The following is a 14418-nucleotide window of genomic DNA, read 5'->3' as shown; positions in this document are numbered from 1 at the left end:
CCGAAGATCAAAATTGAATATCTCGTAAAATAAAAAAGTTAATTTTTCCAAGTGCGATACTAGCTTAATAAGCAATTAAATGAAAATGTCAGATAATTATAATCAGTATTCTGAACAATTCTTCCGAAGACACCAAACCCCTAAAATGTAAGTAAAAGTGAGAAAAGACTTTTGACCGTCTTTTTTCGAAACGGCCCCACTGTGCGCCGGTTCGTACGTTACGCTCTTAGAATGCTTCCCTGGCGGTAACCCATGCGTAACACCCGATACGAGGATCGCTGCCAGCTTCTCCAGCTCGATACTCTTCAGCTTCGCCGAGAAACAGCGCGCGCCATGGTAGTCTCGGATGTTTTAACTTCACGGATGAATTGTCCGGCTATTCTTCGCCTGATCAACCTAAACGCGCCATCCAGGAGGAGGTCATCTGCGTTTCAACTGCCTTTTCGTCGCATCAACTACAGTGCAAACAGAGGTATTCAACGTGCATCATTGGTACTCAACGTGCCTTCAACCGTGTGTCATCTGCTTTTGACTTTCATTTATCGCATCGAGTCCTACGTACAAAATTTGTGTCTCTGTTTCGCAATGTTTTATATTTTAATAACCATTTGGGCTAGTTTAATAATGTCTATTGGTAGAGATATATAAAAAATAGTCCGAATTCGCCATTCCGGAGCAGTGAATGACTTTCACGTTGGCTCTTTGAATACGTCTCTTGATTATACAAATCAACTATTTGTCGTTCGTTGCTCTCCAGTTATTTTCGAACACCAAGGAACTCAAAATCCCAAAGAAATCATCAATTAGGCAACATTGAGACAGATTCGTTGGGTTGCTTATTGGGTACAAATGGGTTTGAGTGGTTGTTTAAGAAAGTTTGTGTTTTGGCAGAATTTTATGGTGCTTTAGCTAGCCAAAAACACATACATTTTATCGGCATGGTGTTCTTGAAGAAATAAAATCAATTTTTTTCCGATCATTCGTTCTGATACCCTTCTTGACTGATTGTCAAACCGATGTGCTTGAACTATGATTTAGACAAGAAGAACGAGGTCATTTTTTTCCATCACTTTGGCCGGTCTTCCGAAGAAATACTGTTAAGGTTTGCAAAAAATATGCACAGTCGAAACCAGAAGAATTTTGCTTTTGAAATGGTTTACCTTGAATTGTTTGTCAAGAATTTTGTTCAGTGCAGTTAGAACCGTACAAAGCGCTCGCGCAATGCTTCTTGTTCCGACGCCATTTTGAACTGAACTGAGCATGTATAAACATAAGACAATACGCAACAACAGGCTTCTTATTTTTCTTTTCGTATCGGTCACTATTCCTGTTGAAATGTTTTAAAACGTTCCGCATCGTTGTTGCCAGATTGAACATATTCAGAAACTCTGGATTTCTGCTCTTCGTTTTCTCAAAAAAAAAACTGCTTTGCATTTGATTTTAGAAAAAAAAAACCTAATCTCTCACATAATTACGAATAAACTTCACCGACCGCACTATACAAAAGCTTACGAATGACCCACTAATACGCTTACATAGTCTTACAACATCTCTTATGGACAATGAACATTTACAACAGCTAAGTTATGAGTTTCCAACAACACTGCGTTACAATTAGAAAGTAACCTGGTTGTTTTTTTTACGTAACGGTCAAATGTCAGATTCAGCCAATCAGCATCCTGGTAGCAACTGGTTCCATATAACGGACATCGATTGTCAAGTTCTGTCCTAGGTATAAACAATACAAATAACCTCACTATTTTGACAGCTCGGGAGGTTTGTTTACAAGGTGTAAGTTTTTTTTTTGCTTTTTTCGTTTAGTGATGGATACGAAAAAGATCGGACAGCTTTCCGCCTACGCGAATTCTTTACTATCGGACAACAAAAAGCACTTTTAAGACCAAGTACATGAGAGGAAGAGGTTCCAGAGAAGACAGCGTCAACCTCCCGCCACGAATTCATATTAGCGGTGATGAAATCGAGGTGGTAGACGAGTTCGTGTACCTGAGCTCACTGGTGACTGCTGACAACGACACCAGCAGAGAAATTCGTCGACGCCTTATGGCAAGAAAACGTGCCTACTTTGGACTCCGGAGGACGCTTCGCTCGAATAAAATCCGCCGCTGCACGAAGTTAACCATCTACAATACACTGATCAGACCTGTAGTCCTTTACGGCCACGAAACCTGGACTATGCTCGTGGAGGACCAACGCGCCCTTGGGGTTTTTGAACGAAAGGTGTTGCGTACCATCTGTGGTGGAGTGCAGATGGAAGATGGATCATGGCGGAGGCGGATGAACTACGAGTTGCATCGTTAGGATGTCGGACGACAACCCGGTGAAAATGGTTCTTGATAACAACCCGACTGGAACAAGGCGACGGGGCGCGCAGCGAGCAAGGTGGCTCGATCAAGTGGAAGACGACCTGCGGGGCCTCCGCAGACGACATGGCTGGCGAGCTGCAGCCATGAACCGAGTTGAATGGAGACGACTTCTTCGAACAGCAAAGGACACTTCGGCCTGGAGCTGACTGATAAGGTAAGTAAGCCTTTGCTGTTGAATGGTCCCCTTTGTGTAAGCCGGGGCACCGTCTTGAAGGTTCAGTTTTGATCGTTATTCGTTTCCGGGGCACAACAAATATCGACCTGCAACCCGACTTTGCATTTTCGTTGCAATAATTATGGCGCACCCTGTAATTCTGCTAACTGTTCTCATGCAATCACAGATTATTATTGTTAGTGAAATAGAACAGCGGTTCTCAACCTCAACCATACCCCTGAGGGTAACCGGAAACCTTCAGGCGGTACGCGAAGCAAAATCAGTAATGGCGGACAAAGCAACTTTTCTTTATAATACTTCATTTGTTGTTCAATCTTGCTCTTAAAATATGACTACAACAATCAAACATTTTGAAATCTGAACTACCACAACATGATCTTTCGCTACTCTATCCCACTCTGCGAGAATATTCCAAGCCAGGGAAATATGAAAAATATCGCCAAGGGGTACGCGGACAAAAAAAGGTTGAGAACCGTTGCAATACACTCAAAATATTTTTCACGTTATTGTTACGTGAAATTTCCTATACTTGTTCGTTTTCTTTCATTTTGCATGAATTATGTGACAAACATAACATCTACGTGAAAATCACATGCATACTATGTTTTATCACGTAGCATCTACGTCAACTTGGCAACGTCAAACAGAATGAAGTATCGTGTGAACTCTCCGTGCGAAAATCCACAGAAATCAGAATGTTGCCTGATTCAGTCTTTGAATTTCTCGATTTTTTTGATGACTTGCCAATAGGTGAGCTTCAAAAAACCATTAGAATCCGACATCGAGTCCTGAGCTTACAGATTTTACAGAGATTTAGTTCAAATGGCAAGAAATTACCTGAATATAAACAGTTGCAGCTAACAGTAATTATCGCCGGCAAATATCGCAATATCATTTAGTCATTTTGTATGTCAATTCGTTTACGAATTGGCGAGTTTGCATGCCCGTGCGACTTATCAAGCAACATATTTGGATAATTTCTAAAAACTATTTCCAGTCTCTCAAAAATTTGGGAATCCACAATTAAAAACTATACGTTGTATAAAACGTGGTAGCTATCAGACAATCAAATGCTTTCCACTTTACCGGTAGTTGATTTCTACGTGAAACTCACATGAAATGCATATGTTTGCTGAACAAGATTCACAGGATAAATCATATCGCCAGTTTATGATGAACTCAAATGACAATCACGTAAAGTTTACGTGAAAATGACAGTGGAAAATATTCACATAACTTTTCCGGTAATTATAACGTGAAAAATATTTTGAGTGTAGAACTTGAACGAAAGCAAGTTTTTTGTTTGTACCTTCACTAGAGGAGGCCCGGGGCATTTGCCTACGTTGCCCCCTTTGGAACCTTGGCCTGGGTTCACCAATATATTTATTTTAACCACTGTTATTTATTATTAAACAGGCAAATCAAACATCGAATTGAATTCATCATAAAAGCCTGTCACAAATTGCAACGTGTTCCAGAATATTTGTTACTGAACGAACTATCGAAGAATTTTTTTTACCCATCTTACTTAAAAGTTCTTATAAAGTACACAAACACACACCAGATATCATAGAAATGTAGCTGCAACTACAGAGTATACATTTAACATAATAGAAAATATTGACACAGTTGCATCGGCATTTTCTCAAACAACTAAGCACCTGTTAAAACGTATAAACGCAGATTATCAGACGTAACACTAGTAGCTAGTTCCATCACCACAAAAAATGATCATTTCGAATTTCCATTCTAATTGCGCGACAACACTACTTGGGGCATATTTTAAGGTTCCCAATTTGACATATGCAGGTACACTAGCGCTGATGTCGAAACGCGAAACGCAATGCGAACACCGCAGCAGATGGTGCTAGTGTTACTAACATGAGGTACTGGTTTCATTCGAACGATGATTTTAATTTTGTTCAAAGAGTCATGTCTGCTAGTCTGAGATATAAATGTCCCCAGGTGCACTTCAAAATCTGTCTATGACTATAGCAATTACGCCAGAGAACTCAGCAAATATGTAAGAGGTTCCTGGGCACTACAGTACTCTTGAAAATAAACATGCATATAAAGCAGGGAGATTTGTATCCGATTGCTAGATATAAGCATAGAATCAAAATAATGGAAAAGCGGAAGGATATCTACCACGGATAGCCTGGGGAGCAAATCGATTAATCGATCAACTTCTCATAAGATTAATAGCGAGTTTCTTTATTCCACCAGCGCACCTCGTTTTGACCTGGGAGCGCACTAACTGCTGTCAAACCTCTTCTTTATTCGCTCGATTTTGACCCAGTTTTGACCTGCCGTGCTGCCCGAAGCGCACTGTAAAATTTGTCGGCTTCAACCCACCACCGCACGTGCTATGTTCGTAAACAATCATCTGGCACCTCTTTCTTACTTGCGTCTTAAATGGCGATGACGTTTCATTATTCCTCGACAGTTTTGCCCGCACACAGTGGAATAAAGAAATTTGCTATAAGATTTACCCAATATTCTAGGAGAAAAATATAACTGAATATTGTCTACACAAGTAGTTTTTGGCAAAAACTCTCTAGTGCTATGTTATAGCTACTAGTCACTTTTTGGAATAATTTTCCAAATACTGAATTCCAGTATTTTTTGCTTCTGATCGCATCGTGGAATCGACGTATAATTTATATTGAATTTAACCGTAACGATACAAATCCAAACACACAAAATGTTTGACAGATCTTTCGCCTTGTTTGTATGTCTTCTTAAAGTTACACAAAAGGATGCCGTCAATCGCAACACATTCTACATATCTCTTCGGAGCAGGGTTGCTACAAGCTCGGTCTGGAGAATATATTACACATCGTCAAAAAACCAATCAATCACTACCGCCGTCAATCGTTCTTCTACTGCGACTTCAAACTTTTTCACTGCGTTCACGAAGCACTTTTCCATCTTTCATCAATACTGTACCTATACGTAACAGCGATACTCGCGACGAATGCAATCAGATGCTTACGAACCCGCGGTCAAGAATAAACTGAGAAAACCCGTCAATCCAGCTGCGGAAAACTAGGATTGATTCAAGTAGCAAAAAAAAGTTATTGGAGGCAGGATGCAAAACACTCATCGGCTTAATTTGCTTAGATTGGTTCGACGTTTTTATGGTGACTTTCACTAGGGCCGGCGAAGCTAGGTAGCGCCGGAAAGGAGAGGCGTGTGCAAATCAATTCAAATTTATCGCTTTCCATCTTCATCAATGCGAAGCGAGCCGGGTGTTGTTGTTGTTGCTATGGTAGTCATCAGCATATAACTCATGACGCGTCTGTGAAATGATGTGCACTTCCCAGGTCTAAAATTGGTTCCACTTGCACTAGCAATATAAATTGGGGACAGGCCCGGGTTTAAGGGAGGGGGGGGGGGGGCGAAGGGGGCAAATGCCCCGGGCCTTCCGACACAAGAGGCCCCCCGAGTCCTGGGCCAGACGTGAAGACAGAATGATGACTTTTTTGCTCGTTACACTTTCCAGAAAAGCGGTAAGTCATTTTTTTGGTCATTTGTTTATAAGAATAGAGGGCCCCACGAAAATTACTGCCCCGGGCCTCCCACTACCTAAATCCGGCCCTCATTGGGGGTTATTGCGAAAAATATGGTAGCAAATCACTATGGATTGTGAGACGCGAACCTTTCTAGCATTGACATATTGATTTTAAAAGATTTTGTAATTCTTTTATTAATTTCAATCGGCGCGTTTTCACTTTCATTTTATTCTGTTGATTGATTGAGCCACATTACAGCGAACGGTTACAACGCAATAACCACTGAACATTACCAATCGCATTGTTAATATTCATGCATTCAGAAAATAATTTCCGACCTAAAACATTCAGAACTATTCCCGAACCTAGAGAGAACGCTGTTATACAACCTAATTCATTGTTACGGGTTCCCAATCTGACACATGTACATACGAAGGCGCTGCTGTCGATATAGGAAACGCGGTGCGGAGACTGCATCAGATAGAACTGGAGTTCCATAGTACTGTTATAATCCGACGATGATTTTATTGAAAATGCCTGTTGTCTGTTCGGAAATAAAAACACTCGAATGGTTATCATCTATATAAAAAGTCTGCGTACCAGTTATCTTTTATTTCGTTAGTCAGACGAATGGCGTATTTTAAAATATTCGGTAGAACATTTTCATGTTCTGTGTTCATTAGTAACTCGTAAAATCTACCTTAGAAATAAACGACAAAAACTAATGCCATCATATACAATCGAGGTAACTTCAAATTTCAATCGGAAAATAGATGCAAACTTTGCACAGCAGAAGCAGTTGTCAATGTCCTTCCACGGGAAAATGTTGAATGGGAGACTTTGTTACTGACGCTTTGAGCGGTCGGACGCTTCTGCTGTTATCGTTGTCAGTGTTTCACTGAAAACTGGAACAAACTTTTATCGAAAAAAAAACTACAACTGCAACCGAGTCAGCTTCAAGGCAGTAGAAAGTTAGTAAACAGAGAGCAGTTTGTTGAGAAAAGTCCCCCCACAGAACTTATACCCCCCGAAGAAAAGTTCTGTTGATGTCACATACGAAAGATATTTCCAATTGAAAGTGCAGTAAAAGCTTATGCAGTAATAGATCCGAAAAACTAATCATATTCAGTGTTATCATTTGAAGTTTATTTATTTTACCGAAGTAATAATCCATTAGTAGATACAGTTTTTCCACTTTAAACATTCATCGTAAAGTTTCGCTTGCTTACTTATTGCGTTTAAAGTCAAGAGAATTTTACTGTTTTGAATTCGTCCGGCTAAGACACAGCGAAAGGTTGTGTAGAATGTTATGATACGGTTTTCATGACCTGTTGTTTGCTTATCGTAGTTCTTATCAAGGAAAACCTACTTTTCTACCTATTCTAGCTAAATTAAATTCAGTGTATCAAAACACGTGACGTAACTATGTAGGCAAAAGAGGGTTCCACTGATTATCATAACTGGCTGCGCATTTCTCTACAAGTATAAATTAAATACTTCCTCTGTTCCACGTCCTAGCTAATGAATTGAAATGTCTATATTCATTCGTCCTCTGTTTCGAACTTTCTTCAGAACCCACACCTACTCTTCCGGCTCAAAATGAATTCTTAATTAGGCAGCCAGGAAGTCGTGCTACCACAGTGTGTTGGAAACATGCAAACTAATCCCGCGAAAAGTCACTTTTCTCAGAAGCAACACTTATCTTCCCGTGTATCCTGAATACAGAATTGGCTCGGGCGTGTCTTAATTTGGATAGCAAACCGTCACTCGTTTGTACCTACTTTTTAATTGTGAAAAAGTCAACAATCGGACTCCAGTACATCCCAGTGGTGAAGTGTTTGCAATAATGGAGGAAAAATGTTAAGAAAATGTAAAATAACCTGAGGGAGATCTCGCTTGTTAACGCCGTGGAATGCTAATAGGAATATTGTTGAAGTGAGTTGTGTAGGTCGTGCGCTTTAATGAATATATAAATAGCCTTCATCGCAATTGCTTTTCGTTGGCGGTCGGTGTTACGGTGTTACGGTGGAAAGCACGAAAGAAGAGATTCTGCTGGCCACAATAAAAGTTTGTTTAAAATATTCTACCTGAAGCCTAAACAAGCCACAGACTCTGTGCAACTGGTAGTACTGCTACTTTTGCGTTATAGACTGCGACCGAGTTATTCTGCTCAACGAGAACTATGAAAATTTATAATAAATTTATGTGGTGTAATAAATTAAAATATAATATGGAGCAGGGTACTGTGGCACCCGCATTTTTGGCAAGCGTATATGCTCTTTATCTTTACTATAAACAAATTGAAGATTTTTATCGAAGAGTTCCTTCGATAAAAAATCCCTGTCTGAAAAAATCGTCAGACGTACCTTACTCTCTACACACATCTGTGCGTAGAACCGCAATAAAGGAGGGTAGCAATTTAAAACAGAATAAATGCCTAGGTTGCCGGAAACTGATGAAAAACCCTGCTCACGATTCACCATTTTGATTTCATTCCGGTAAAATGTTATCTTACTAGTCCCAAACTATTATTTTTAATGCTACACTCACAGTTTTGATACAAGCTGCTCAGAATTTGAGGTTATTTTGAGAGAGTAATTGTTTCATTTAAAGGTTTACAGAAATTCCCCAACAACAAAGACCATTCCACAATATTCTCTTCCCCCGCTTGTAGTTGAGTCGACAATTGTATTACCCATCGATAGCATCATTAATAAACTAACCAGCCAGTGTCTCTGTGTATTGACCGCGGCGGTAGGGATCGGTGATAAGGGGAGGTGCAACCGGAAAGAAACCCCCAAAGTGCCGACACTGGAAGTATCATTTCCCCATTATTCAAAACCGTATCACATTTCCTATTCCAATCACGTCGCCCGCTGAGGGTTTCGGTATCGTCGTTGGGTGCATTCCAGCAAAAGCCGGACGGTCCGAAAATTGGCGAGTCGGTAAGGAACGAGGACGACGGAGGTTGCTTGAACGGGTAGAACCCCTGCCCCTTACGGTCGGGTGTTGGATTTCCTGCTTGTCCTCCCGGTTTCAGGGCAGTGAATGACGATCTGTCGAAATAAGCAGTTGGTGCCAATTATGGGGTTTAGTTGAAACACAAGGCACGAATTGGTGCACTTACACATGCGCAGAGATCAGCATGTCAACTAGTCGTTCGACAAACGGATTATACGAAAAAATACGCAAGGAATGGAAAGGAAATTTCCATGTGGATCATAAACTAGGGATCCAGTATCATCGCTATGCTCATATTAAAGACAGCTCGTTCACTTTCGGAAGAAGGAGACGGTTACGTACGGAAAAAGGAGGATTTCCTTCACAATAGACACGTTCGTATGAACCTAACAATGATGCAATCCACAAAAGAGAAATAATAGAATTGTTGGAAGTCAACTGGAATTTTACGTCCGAAATGTCGGCAAACTTCGAAGCATTTCTGCTTCGCAGATCAATCGAATTAGGTAAGAAGACGCATGCTGAAATATCTTGACAACCCGCGTTGTTTTGCATAAAATATTTTGCCGCCTGAAAAAAATGTTACTTCAACATAAGATATATTTTCTGAATGGCTGCTAGAAAATCATTGTTTTCAAGTCCCACGAAAAAAAAAGGTTTTGCATGTACGTTGTAACGTTCATTCATCTTAGAGTTCGTTTCAATCACGATCCAAACAAATTCTACATTCAGCCAAAAATTGAACTTCATCGTCCGATAATGTAAACCGAATTACTTCCAACTACTGAATACGGTCCACTATCTAGCATCATTCCTCTTTCTTGCGGATATACCTGCAGCATCGCTGGTGGCCGCATCCAGCAAAGGCACAGTCGCAAAGCAGCACACAAAAGCACAATCTAGAAACATCTTGAGACTAGGACAATCTGATTGAATGCGATGTCGGGAAACTTGATAAATGGGCTATATCCTTCGGAATGTATTTTAATTCCTGTTGCTTAGCGATATAACAATAGCCCATTTTACGAGACGCTTTAGAACTAAATTCATGTATGAAATTCCGACAGAAAGCACAAAACCACTGACATAACGCACGTAACGGGTGAAAACTAAAATTTTGGATTTATTTCCTACTGCTGTCAAAAAAAGAAAAGAAGCAAATTAATTTATTTCTCATTAGGATGTACTCATTATAGACGAAAAAAAATTAACATTGGAGAAAGGTACATAAATCAGCTTTCCGTTTTTTGAGAAAAGCGGGAGTGAATATCGGCGACGAAATTTCCGAGCCATTTGTCGCTACTTCCGGAATTGCCCAAGGTAGTCATCTTGGCCCATTGGTGTTCCTGTTGTATTTCAATGTTGTACATCCACTCGTCAAAATTTCCTCGTCTTGCGTTCGCTGACGATTTGACGCTATTTAACGAAATCGAAAACGTCCAATACGCCACTTATCTCCAACAACAGCTGAACTTATTCGCACGTTGGTGCACGTTAAACTGCATGGTACTCAGCCCTAAGAAATTTTCAGTAACAACGTTCACTTGGAAACACCGCCCGCTACACTTCAATTACATGTTAGATGGGTCTTCAATGCAGCGAATCAATCACGTCAAGGATCTTGGAGTTTTTCTCGATACCAAACTGACATTCTAGCAACATATATCGTTTACTGTTGCCAAAGCCGCTAGACGACTGGGAATTATTTGTCGCATGACACGGGATTTTAGTAATATACAACGTATAACAACACTCTATTGCTCGCTTGTTCGGTCCTCATTGGAATTCTGTTCCACTGTCTGGATTCCTCACTACAATAATGCATCCAGCGCCGCACAGTGGGAGGAATTTTGTGTCTTCGGCAAAGTTTCATGAAATCGATAGCTCTACAACTTGGCCGAAGATCAAAATTGAATATCTCGTAAAATAAAAAAGTTAATTTTTCCAAGTGCGATACTAGCTTAATAAGCAATTAAATGAAAATGTCAGATAATTATAATCAGTATTCTGAACAATTCTTCCGAAGACACCAAACCCCTAAAATGTAAGTAAAAGTGAGAAAAGACTTTTGACCGTCTTTTTTCGAAACGGCCCCACTGTGCGCCGGTTCGTACGTTACGCTCTTAGAATGCTTCCCTGGCGGTAACCCATGCGTAACACCCGATACGAGGATCGCTGCCAGCTTCTCCAGCTCGATACTCTTCAGCTTCGCCGAGAAACAGCGCGCGCCATGGTAGTCTCGGATGTTTTAACTTCACGGATGAATTGTCCGGCTATTCTTCGCCTGATCAACCTAAACGCGCCATCCAGGAGGAGGTCATCTGCGTTTCAACTGCCTTTTCGTCGCATCAACTACAGTGCAAACAGAGGTATTCAACGTGCATCATTGGTACTCAACGTGCCTTCAACCGTGTGTCATCTGCTTTTGACTTTCATTTATCGCATCGAGTCCTACGTACAAAATTTGTGTCTCTGTTTCGCAATGTTTTATATTTTAATAACCATTTGGGCTAGTTTAATAATGTCTATTGGTAGAGATATATAAAAAATAGTCCGAATTCGCCATTCCGGAGCAGTGAATGACTTTCACGTTGGCTCTTTGAATACGTCTCTTGATTATACAAATCAACTATTTGTCGTTCGTTGCTCTCCAGTTATTTTCGAACACCAAGGAACTCAAAATCCCAAAGAAATCATCAATTAGGCAACATTGAGACAGATTCGTTGGGTTGCTTATTGGGTACAAATGGGTTTGAGTGGTTGTTTAAGAAAGTTTGTGTTTTGGCAGAATTTTATGGTGCTTTAGCTAGCCAAAAACACATACATTTTATCGGCATGGTGTTCTTGAAGAAATAAAATCAATTTTTTTCCGATCATTCGTTCTGATACCCTTCTTGACTGATTGTCAAACCGATGTGCTTGAACTATGATTTAGACAAGAAGAACGAGGTCATTTTTTTCCATCACTTTGGCCGGTCTTCCGAAGAAATACTGTTAAGGTTTGCAAAAAATATGCACAGTCGAAACCAGAAGAATTTTGCTTTTGAAATGGTTTACCTTGAATTGTTTGTCAAGAATTTTGTTCAGTGCAGTTAGAACCGTACAAAGCGCTCGCGCAATGCTTCTTGTTCCGACGCCATTTTGAACTGAACTGAGCATGTATAAACATAAGACAATACGCAACAACAGGCTTCTTATTTTTCTTTTCGTATCGGTCACTATTCCTGTTGAAATGTTTTAAAACGTTCCGCATCGTTGTTGCCAGATTGAACATATTCAGAAACTCTGGATTTCTGCTCTTCGTTTTCTCAAAAAAAAAACTGCTTTGCATTTGATTTTAGAAAAAAAAAACCTAATCTCTCACATAATTACGAATAAACTTCACCGACCGCACTATACAAAAGCTTACGAATGACCCACTAATACGCTTACATAGTCTTACAACATCTCTTATGGACAATGAACATTTACAACAGCTAAGTTATGAGTTTCCAACAACACTGCGTTACAATTAGAAAGTAACCTGGTTGTTTTTTTTACGTAACGGTCAAATGTCAGATTCAGCCAATCAGCATCCTGGTAGCAACTGGTTCCATATAACGGACATCGATTGTCAAGTTCTGTCCTAGGTATAAACAATACAAATAACCTCACTATTTTGACAGCTCGGGAGGTTTGTTTACAAGGTGTAAGTTTTTTTTTTGCTTTTTTCGTTTAGTGATGGATACGAAAAAGATCGGACAGCTTTCCGCCTACGCGAATTCTTTACTATCGGACAACAAAAAGCACTTTGCTGAAGAAATCCGAAATCTGATCGAAAAACTTTACAAGTCTATGTGAACAAACCTTCCTGAACTGTTAAATCTGTTTTTTCTTTTTTGTGTTGTCATCGTACAATGTTCTATTGTGGTAAAGGTTGACTGTGGGGGGAGGGGAGTCATATCGAACATTATTTATTATTACCTAGGGGGAGGGGATCCACGGTGTGGTCAGCAAAACAGCGCGAGAAGTGATAAGCATGACAACGGGAACCACGCTGAGTGTCTAGAGGTGACGGAAGAGAAGAACCGGGCCTACACCAGTCGCCAACACGTTAGTAGCAGCTAATCGTGGGACGCGTCAGATGCGGGAGAAATAGCGGGAGGTAAGAGCTGCCAAAAAGAGGCTTCACCGCCGTAAAAAACGTGAGCACTACCATCGTGTCCTCGCGGAGGCGAAGAATTGCTTCACCAGGGACAACACAGAACGATTAACGGAGTCAGGATCCGGACCGTGCCAGTACCTGCCATGTGTACAGGGAGGATAACCTGATTACCGATAAATTGCAGGTGGCCAGGCGTTGGAAGCAACATTTTGAAGTGGTGTTGAACGGTAAACAAGGTAAAAGAGTCGTCGCAGGGAACAGGATAGAAATTGGGGAGACCGGACAAGCTGTGGACCCACCAACAATGAAAGAGGTGAAGAATACTTGCACAGAGCTGAAAAACTACAAAGCCGCTGGGAAGAACGTCTCACCAGCCGAAATTTCCGAAGTCAGGAGCGAGCGGGTTGTGTAGTGCAATTCATCAGATTATCCTGATCAGATTATCTGAGGAACAACTACCTACGGACTGGTTGGAAGGACTCATATGCCCTATCTGCAGGAAGGAACATAGACTTTACTGTAGTAATTATCGACGCAGAACTCCCCTCAATTCCGCTTATAAAATTCTCTCCTGTATCTTGTTCCAGCGACTGAGACTGTTGCAGGAAGCGGTTATCGAGCGCAACGATCTACAACGAACCAGATGTTCATCTTGAGACAGATCCTTGACAGGTTTCGAGCACACAACTCGCAGACACATCATCTGTTTATAGACTTCAAGGCGGGGTACGATACAGTTAAATGCAACGAGCTGTGGCAAATTATGCTTGAACCAAACACAAACAAAACTAATTAAACTGTTACGTAAGACGCTAGACGGTTTCACATCAAGCGTCAGGACAGTGGGCACATTTCCGGACGCGTTTGTGACGTTAGATGGTCTGAAGCAAGGTGACGGGCTCTCAAACTTGCCGTTCAACATGGCTTTAGAAGGTGCAATACCAAGGGTAGGTGTGCAGAGGAGCGGCACGAAGTCTAACATGGTTCTGAGCCTCGCGGACGACTTTGATATCATTCGTGCTAACCGTAGAGCTGTTGAGAAGGCCTTTACGGCTCTTAAAAGGGAAGCTGCGAGTATGGGACTCACCATAAACATTGCCAAAACAAAGTACATGGTGGCTGGCAGAGAGCGTGGTAGTTCCCGTAGGTGCCCGTAGGTGTTGGTGTTGCGGTGAAGATGGATGGGGATACTTTCGAAGTGGTCGACGAATTTGTTTATCTTGATACTCTTGTGACATG

This window comes from Wyeomyia smithii, chromosome 3 (assembly GCF_029784165.1).
Source record: "Wyeomyia smithii strain HCP4-BCI-WySm-NY-G18 chromosome 3, ASM2978416v1, whole genome shotgun sequence".
NCBI lineage: Eukaryota > Metazoa > Arthropoda > Insecta > Diptera > Culicidae > Wyeomyia > Wyeomyia smithii.
Note: the sequence above shows the minus strand (reverse complement) of the source record.